The sequence below is a fragment of the Acomys minous genome, assembly GCF_964271855.1.
Source record: "Acomys minous genome assembly, chromosome: 6".
NCBI classification, from domain to species: domain Eukaryota; kingdom Metazoa; phylum Chordata; class Mammalia; order Rodentia; family Muridae; genus Acomys; species Acomys minous.
In genome coordinates, this window is record NC_140487.1 from 106,877,006 (window position 1) to 106,885,473 (window position 8,468).

The following is an 8,468-nucleotide window of genomic DNA, read 5'->3' on the forward strand; positions in this document are numbered from 1 at the left end:
AAAGAGTGGGCAATCTTTGAGTCAAGACTGGGCAACACATTTACAACTCGTGTCCTTAGTTTAGTGTTGGAGGTTGGTCTGGTGGGATGTATTTTGATGCTAATTACTGCCTCGCAAGATCTAGTAGCTGCCCCAACCTTGCCTCCCTGATTGGCTGAAGAAAAGGCCTACACCTGGGCAAAGCAGAAGAAAGGGGCGGAGCAAAGTTGTGCAGGCTTTGAATAGAGAGGGATCTTGGGAAGGAGAAGAAGAGGAGGAAGAGGAGGGAGAATTGCCACAGGATAGGAAAGAGCCACGTGGGCCCAGAGGAAGAACCCTGAAGTCCCACATAAAAGAAATGGCCCAGGGCTGGAGAGATGGCTCAGCAGTTAGGGGCACTGACTGCTCTTCCAGAGGTTCTGAGTTCAATTCCCAGCAACCACATGCTGGCTCACAACCATCTATAATGTAATCTGATGTCCTCTTCTGACCTGCAGGTGTGCATGCAGGCAGAGTACTGTATACATAATAATAAATAACTTAAAAAGAAAAAGAAGAAAAAGAAAGAAATGGCCCAGATGAACAACCTTAGCAAGTATTTTGGGATTATAAATGGGAGGCAGCCCAGATAGAAATAATTACAAACAGGTGGCATGGGGGGATGGGGACTGGGATATAGTGGAAGGTAGCTTAGAAGTTAGTATCCTGCCATGCCCCAAGTGAGATAAGGGCTATTCTAAAATACATCAGGTGTCTGTGTCTTTATTGATCGTGAAAGTGGGTTAAGTAATACCACCATAATAATTATAAGCCTAATAACAAACATTTATTAGGACACCCCCATTAAATTAACTGCAACAGTTTAGATAACAGGTAATGGCAACCTCTCTCTTTACATCCTTTACCGGCTAACGGAGAAACATCAAGCACCTGAAGAAGCAGGAGAGGAAGTTGGGGTCCAGGGCCTGGGAACACGAGCTCAGTTGTGACCCTGCCCGCAAGATGGACCTTGTTCCTGAGATGGCTGGACCCAGAAAACTGTCTCTTAACAACCCGAGCATGTTTGGACTGACTGGTGTTCCCATGGAAGGGGGGGGGGGGAACCAGGGGACACCAAGCCTCTGTGCTTTCTAGCATGCTTACACAAGTCCACACTCAGGTGGGATTTGGTCACCCCGCCCCAGTGTGCTTGGCTGCTGTGTGGCTCTGGCAGGTTCTCAGGCATCTCTGGCTCCAAATGAACTTGAGCTTCAGAATCAAAACTGGTGCGAGTTCATCCCCAGCCCCTTGCTGACTGCTGGTCAGTTTCTGTAACTTGCTGAAGACCTCCCCTCTGACCACAGGCTGTCAGCACTGATTATGCGTGTGGTGATTTCTCGAAATCAGTCTTTGCATGTAGAATCTATTTTGGAGAAATGAAATAGCCACCAAGAGATCTTAGTGCCTTCCTTTTGTTAGGAGGCCCTAAGCAGGCTCCAGAGAGACCCGTGAGCACTGTGCCAGGAGCCCAAGCAGGGCAGGCTGCTGAGCAACCGGCCATTTTCTTTGGCATGTAGCATGTGTCTGTACTGTTCCATCAAAGCTCTAGCCTCCACTGGAAAGGGCATGCCCGAGTCACTGTCCTTCCTTCTCTGAAGGGTGACATTTTTGCCTTGGAGAAGGAGGGGAGGTCCGATGCTTTCTTCTACTTCTCCACACCTTCATCTTTAGTTTATCTCATGGACCCCATCAGCCTGGGTGCATAGTCAGAGCTAAACAGAAACGAGTATGGAATCGAACTCGTGACACAGTGACATTGCTCTTTCCCCAGACTTTGATAGTGACTGCCGCTGTCTGACTCTAGGCATTAGCATCTTCATCTGAAGCCTGCCTACCCCTCCCCACCTATCATTTATGATAACGGGCCGTCTTGTAACCTCCGGACAGCCCAACGTGGCATGGCCTCTGCCGACCCAGCACACCTCGCCTATTGGCCGAAGGAGCCCCTTGAGGAGCAGCTGGGAGTCCATGTGTTGTCCGCCGGCCATAGGCTCCGATTCTAGGAGGCAATCTCTGCTGCTTGCTCCTCACTGTGGATTAAATAACAGTCCAGAGGACCAGGATATTTGACACTTGCCTGGAAGTCACAGAAAAATCATATCTCTGTAAAGAGAGGTGGTGGGAAACCAAAACAGGAGCCGCACTGTTGTTGTTAAGGAGCCACATTACTATACATTGTTGTTAAGTCTGCATACCTTACAAGGATAAGTCTCTGTCTCCTAAGCCTAATGCATCCTGCAAGCCATGCTTTTCCACCTATAATGACCTTGTGACCCCATGATCTATCCCCACCCCTTTGCCTTGCTAAACGCCTGAGCACCTGTGATGCTTCCCCACTCACGTCATGTGTCCTGGCCCTTATCTACCTCACAGGCAGCCTTGAGCGCTGAGCGCTCCGCCCCCCACTCTTCTGTCAGGTGATAACAGTCAATTATTTAAACAGCTCTTTTCTATCAACTCTATCCCTTCCCCATGAAAGAAACCTCCAAAGCCAGCGAGGGCCTTCTCTCTGAAACCTAGACTTAGGGGAGGCAGTTGTCTTGCCAGTCCCTTGAGGGCGGCTAAATACAGCTTGCTTTAATCAGATAGTCAGTTCCCCCCACCCCAACCCCACCCCCCAACATTTGGAGGCCCCAGAGAGATGAAAACCACTCCATCCAAATTCTGGAGCTAGTCTCTTCCCTCTGAGACCCTCCATAGCTGGGTAAGCGACCCCAAGGGGTGTAACCCTTGGAATGGGTGTGTGTGCTTTTGGCTTTGTGAACCCCCTAGCTAGGTCAACCACTGGGCTTGATTCCTTCCTTCCTTCCTCCTTTCCTTTAAGGAGGCCTCATTTTGTTAAATCATAGAAGCCTCATTTTTTTTTTTTTAATCTTTGTGACACCTGTCAGCCTGGCTTCTAGTCCTGATTCTGAAGGATCCTAATCTGAGAACAGCGAGGATCTGACTAGCTCTATACAACCCCATTGATGACAAAGGGAGATGTCCCATGGCCTACTGGTTAACGCTGGTTACCTGGGAGTTAAGCCAGAGCTACTAGGTTTTTTGTTTGTTTGTTTGTTTGTTTTTTGTTTTTTCTTCTGACCTGCCTTGGAGCCCTGAGGATGCCCTGGTGACACCAGGGAGATAGACATTCAGAAGGGCCTGGTACCTGGGTGCCCGTCAACAGGACTCTAGTGCTTAGGCTGTACAATAAGCTGAGGATGCCATAGGACACTGGGGGCCAAACCTAGAGTTTGGAGAAGCCCAGTGTGTGAATGTCAGGCAGTCCAGGGGTTGTGCAAGGAGACAATTGGAACAGCCTCCTATTTGTTAAATTCTCTTGGTCAGACTGGTTAATCTCTGAATGACACCAATTATTACTGTCATTGTCTCTGTTGTTATCTTTGCTCTGTGTTTTGTCTTGTTTGTCTTTGTTGTTGTTCCAACTTGGAACAACAGAATGGAACGTATGTTTGTTTTGTGTGTGGATGGGTCTGTATTTTCTGATGTGTCTGTAAGTTTTGTTATAATCACAGGAGCCCAGACTGACACGTGTCAGGCACAGTTGGATGTACGAATGCACGGCAGCGCTGTGTGTTTTGTTTCTGACTGGTCTTCTTTGAATGCATGAGCTTACCATGGTCTGTGTTTCTTGGTTATATCTTCGTTCTTTCTGTTGCCGCCAAGTGATGGCTTGGGGCTCAGAAGTTATCTTTGAGATTTCTGGCCACTGGATGTAATGTAACAGGGATTCAAATGCCATTCATGTGTGGAAACATTAAAGTTTTATGCTGTTCTACTTTGTTGAAAAGCTGGCATGCTTTTGAAGTCTCTATGTCCAGAGTCAAGGGAGCAGCCTGACACTGTAACAAGAAGAGGAGAGCGAAGCAGAAGAGCTAAAAGAAAAAAAAAAGAGAGAGAGAGAGAGATTTTTGGTTTCATTTAATTAAGACTATTATATATTTATAAGTTTATTGTGTGTGGTTAAAAAAATCTGTGAAAAAAAGATAAACTTGTAACACAGGTCTCCAAGATATTTTAGATTAGGATGGATTTCTGTATGATGATTTCTGTCCTGAAAACAAAGTCATGAAAACAAGGTTTGTGAAAATTAAGGTGTAAAGCAATGCCTGTCTAATGAGGTATTAAAGCTTTACCTCCATGCTTTCATATACAAGAATGCAACTCAGGCTGGCAGCCAAAGTTTATAATATAGCACTCACCAGGGTGGTGTTGATTTTAATGGCACAAAGGAGTCATGAGGAGAAGCTGACACTTGGCACTATGTGTCAGGGCTGGAGTTCCTAAAGAGAGCCAATTACATTGTGGACCATGGCCATTTTGGAGATGTTGGTGCCATGTGATGATGGCCAGAAACACCAGCTGCAATGGAATATGGCTGGCTAGGCTCTAGAAGGCAGGATGTACGTGCTGCTGAGGATGGAGCGAGAGAGGCGGTCCAGGCTCCTCAGGAAAGCCCAGAGGATTATGAATGAGTATCCCAGGTACTGAACATTGAATCATTTATACTGTTGGAGCTTGGTTTTGCGTTGTGCAGATTGTGGCTGTGCCCTGTATCTTCCCTCGTGAAAGAAAGAGGCGCTTTATTTTTGATGTTGCAAGAACACACAGGGGAGAGACTTTTTAAAAAAGAGCAACCATGTGGTTGCTGGGAATTGAACTCAGCACCTCTAGAAGAGCAGACAGTGCTCTTAACTGCTGAGCCATCTCTCCGGCCCTAAAATGCATATTTTTAACAAATAGCTTTTATGAATATTTAAATTAATAAGGCTATGGGCTGTTTTAAATTTATAAGATGTATTTTTAAAAATATCTTTATTAGTATGTGATCTTGATAAATAGATAAGTAAAAGGCTAAAAATTAGAGCTACAGCTATGCGCACCAAACACTAAACACTAGAGGCTGAGGTATTCCTATTTTCTGAAGCAGCAAGGCAGTGACCTAAACAGTCTGGCAAAGGGTTTTTGCCTTACTTAAGGTCTATACAGGATAACAGAGGCTGGTTTAAGAATATATGTCTAACCTCCTTATTTTTGCTAGCATCGTTAAGCTGTAGCTATTTTGGTAAACTGAGTCATACAGGAAACTGTTACGTTCTATAATAACATACTATGTAAGGACCAGGAAAGTTCCCAGTCTCTTGTAAACTGTAGTTATGAGTTAAAAGTCTTACCTTGATACTAAAAAAAAAAGCTTCAATTCAGAAACTGATATTTTTACTAAACTATTAAAGATGATAAGCTTTGATATATTCAGAAATATGCTTACAGTCATGCTAAGTACTAATGCAATTAATTACAGAAAAAAAAGACTTTATTTAGCTTTCTCTGTATGCTTTCAGGGTATAGCCTAAAGCAAGTAACTAAAAACCAAGTAAGAGTTTATTTAGCTCATATATACTTAATAGATGATGGTCCTCAAGCCTGCCAGAGAGCTTGTCTGCTGCCAGAGCCCAGCCCAACCTGTGGACAAGCAGAATTCTGGAGAGCGTATGTCTCCACTTTGCCTAGACAAAGTAAGGTCAGTCCCTCCCATGCTCCTCCTGCATAGGAAAGCCTCTCATCTTCTGGGCCCGGCGACCGAAGACTGCTGCTGCCCTGGTACCTCTGCCCTCAGTGCCACAGGAGCCTGGGATGACCATCTACGTAAAGGACTATAGTCTGGTCTCCGTGATTTGAATTGACACATAGGCCATCTGAATTATGTTTCCTGCAGTAATTTATCCTTCTCAGGTCTCTGATAACACTGATGACTAGGCTAACTGTAGCTGTGTCAGCTATGCAATAGCAGCTGACTGGCTCCTTTCCCTACATCCACGTTGGTTGTTCATTAATTAGTTAAGCTACTAGGTCTCTTATTTTAAACAGACAGACAGGTTTGCCTACAGGATTCATAGTAAAGAAGAAACAGGTTTCAGGTGTCACTTTTCACTAAAGAAACATGCTTTGCAATGACTGTTCTCAGGATAACTACCCCTGCTTCTGGTAAATGATTAGGTGGGAAACGCTTCCGATCTCTCTCCCCTTCTGTGCCACTGTTATATTAAAAGATCAAAGGTTTGGCTTTTTAACATCAATCAATGGAGTTCTGATAAAACTAATAGAGCAGGGACTACTTACTATTCAGTCACAAGCTCAAGATTCTGGATTTCTCTCGGCTAAATATAGACTTAAAGGTGCTTTGTATCAGGCTAAAAACATATATCCGGCTCTCTGGACGGAGGGAAGGAAATGTTCCTACTTTTAAACCCAAAGCCATAGCTTTTGCTATGACTTTAAGGTATACATCTGTTCCAGCTGTTTTACAGACACATTTTAGCTGCTTTTTCAACAATGTGGATTTCAATAAGTTGGTAATGCTAATATATCTAGAATGTTTACCTCTTTTTTGTAAAATAAAAATTCCTGTAATCTTCAGAGTGTTAAGGAAGTCCTAAGACTTGAATCCATGTGTCACAAGTCAAATGGATTCTGGGTAAGAGCAACTTAAGTTTCCCCATCTGTGTATTCCTGGGAATGGACTCTCTCTCCTGGCCTCGAGACTCCAGCCTTTCCCAATTACTAGGATTGTGGGCCTGAAAGTTCCAATTGTAAGATTTTCTTTAAGTTCCAAAACTTTAACCTCCATCCCTAGTCAACGTTTGTCTGAGCAGATTTTCACTTGGCTGACTGACACCACCCGGGGACTGCAAGCTGCTGAGCTCCGGACTTGCTGAAAACTGACATAAACCAGTCCAGCCCTGGGATCCTTGGAGCACCATCAAGAAACCATTATGCACCCTGCAAGAGTCCCAGAGAAAGAAAAGAAAGAGAAAGGAGCATAGTCATTAGTTGAAGAAATTTTAACCCCAAGCTCGACAAATTTGAGGTAAGAAGTTGAATGAATTAAGAGGAACCCAGACTGGTCAACCTGCCAGAAGGAAAAAGAATCTTGACACAGCCAACATGGCAGTGGCTTCACATACAAGGGATGCCAAACATGGTTGTTAGCAGATCTCTCATCAGAAACCTTGAGGATTGGAAGTTGGCAGGCTGGTGAATTCAAAATATTGAAATAAAATAAGCCATCTATCAAGAATCTTGCTTGTGGCAAACTTTTCCTCCAAAGGTGAAGAAATTTTCTTTTTCTTTCTTTCTTTCTTTCTTTCTTTCTTTCTTTCTTTCTTTCTCTCTTTCTTTCTTTCTTTCTTTTTTCAAGACAGGGTTCCTCTGTGTAGCCTTGGCTGTCCTGGACTCACTTTGTAGACCAGGCTGGCCTTGAACTCACAGCAATCCGCCTGTCTCTGCCTCCCCAGTGCTGGAATTAAAGGCGTGCGCCACCTTGCCCAGCTTCCTTTTCTTTTTTTTAGATTTATTTATTCATTATGTTTACAGTGTTCTGCCTGCAGACCAGAAGAAGAAAGCAGATCTCATTATAGATGTTGTGAGCCACCATGTGGTTGCCAGGAATTGAACTCAGGACCTCTGGAAGAACAGTCAGTGCTCTTAACCTCTGAGCCATCTCTCCAGCCCCAGTGAAGACATTTTAAGGTAAACAAAAGCCTGAGGACTATGAAGGTCATTGCTGAAACACTATGTGACAGGGTCTAGACTCATCTAGGAGACAAGCTTCCAGGCATACCTGTGAGAAATTATCTTAACTGAGGCAGGAAGATCCAATGTCCATGTTGGTTGTGCCATTCCCTGGGCTGAGGTCCTGAGTCTCACAAAACATTTATTTCTCTCCGTTTACTGACAGCGAGTGACTGTGAGGCTCCTACTGCAATTACTTCCCAGACCTGGTGGACTGCACCCTTGAGCCTAAGTAAACACTTTCTTCCCTAATCTGCTCTTTTCAGGATATTTTATCACTGCAACAGGAAAGTTACCAAGAGGACATTTGTTGCTATAGTGCCTGTTCTGAAGGAATGGGATCCTTCATATCGGCAGAAGATCCAACAGGGACGAAGAGGCAGCTTAGTGGGTAAGAGCACTTGCTGTTCTCCCAGAGGATTCAGGTTTGTGGCTCCCAGCACCCATACAGTGGCTCAAAATCACCTGCAACTCCAGTTCTAGGGGCTCTGAACCCCTCAAGTATGAGGCATGCATATAGTATACATACACATAATTGGACAAATACTCATACACATAAAATAGATTTTAGAAGGAGTTATTCTACACGTTTAAAAATGAAATAAAATAAAAAGACACTAGATGGTAATTTGAGCAATCATACAAGATAGAATTATCCAACGTGTGTGTGTGTGTGTGTGTGTGTATGTGTGTGTATGTGCATGCATGTGCATGTGTATGTGCGTGTATGTGTGTATGTGTGTGTATGTGTGTGTGCATGTGTGTGTGTGTGTGTATGTGTGTAGGTGGGGTCTCAAGTAGCTAAGGTTGACCTTAACTTGCTGTGTAGCCAAGGATAATCTTAAACTTCTGATCCTTCTACCTCTGCCTCTCCA

General features: G+C 44.3%; 1 long non-coding RNA gene across 1 annotated transcript; it reads left to right on the plus strand.

Moving 5' to 3' along the window:
• The first annotated feature begins 6,858 nt into the window (after window positions 1-6,858).
• LOC311599725 lies at window positions 6,859-7,985 on the plus strand. Its single transcript, XR_014779981.1, has 3 exons — window positions 6,859-6,889; window positions 7,396-7,551; window positions 7,860-7,985. It is a non-coding gene; the product is annotated as an uncharacterized lncRNA (long non-coding RNA).
• Window positions 7,986-8,468: the final 483 nt, after the last annotated feature.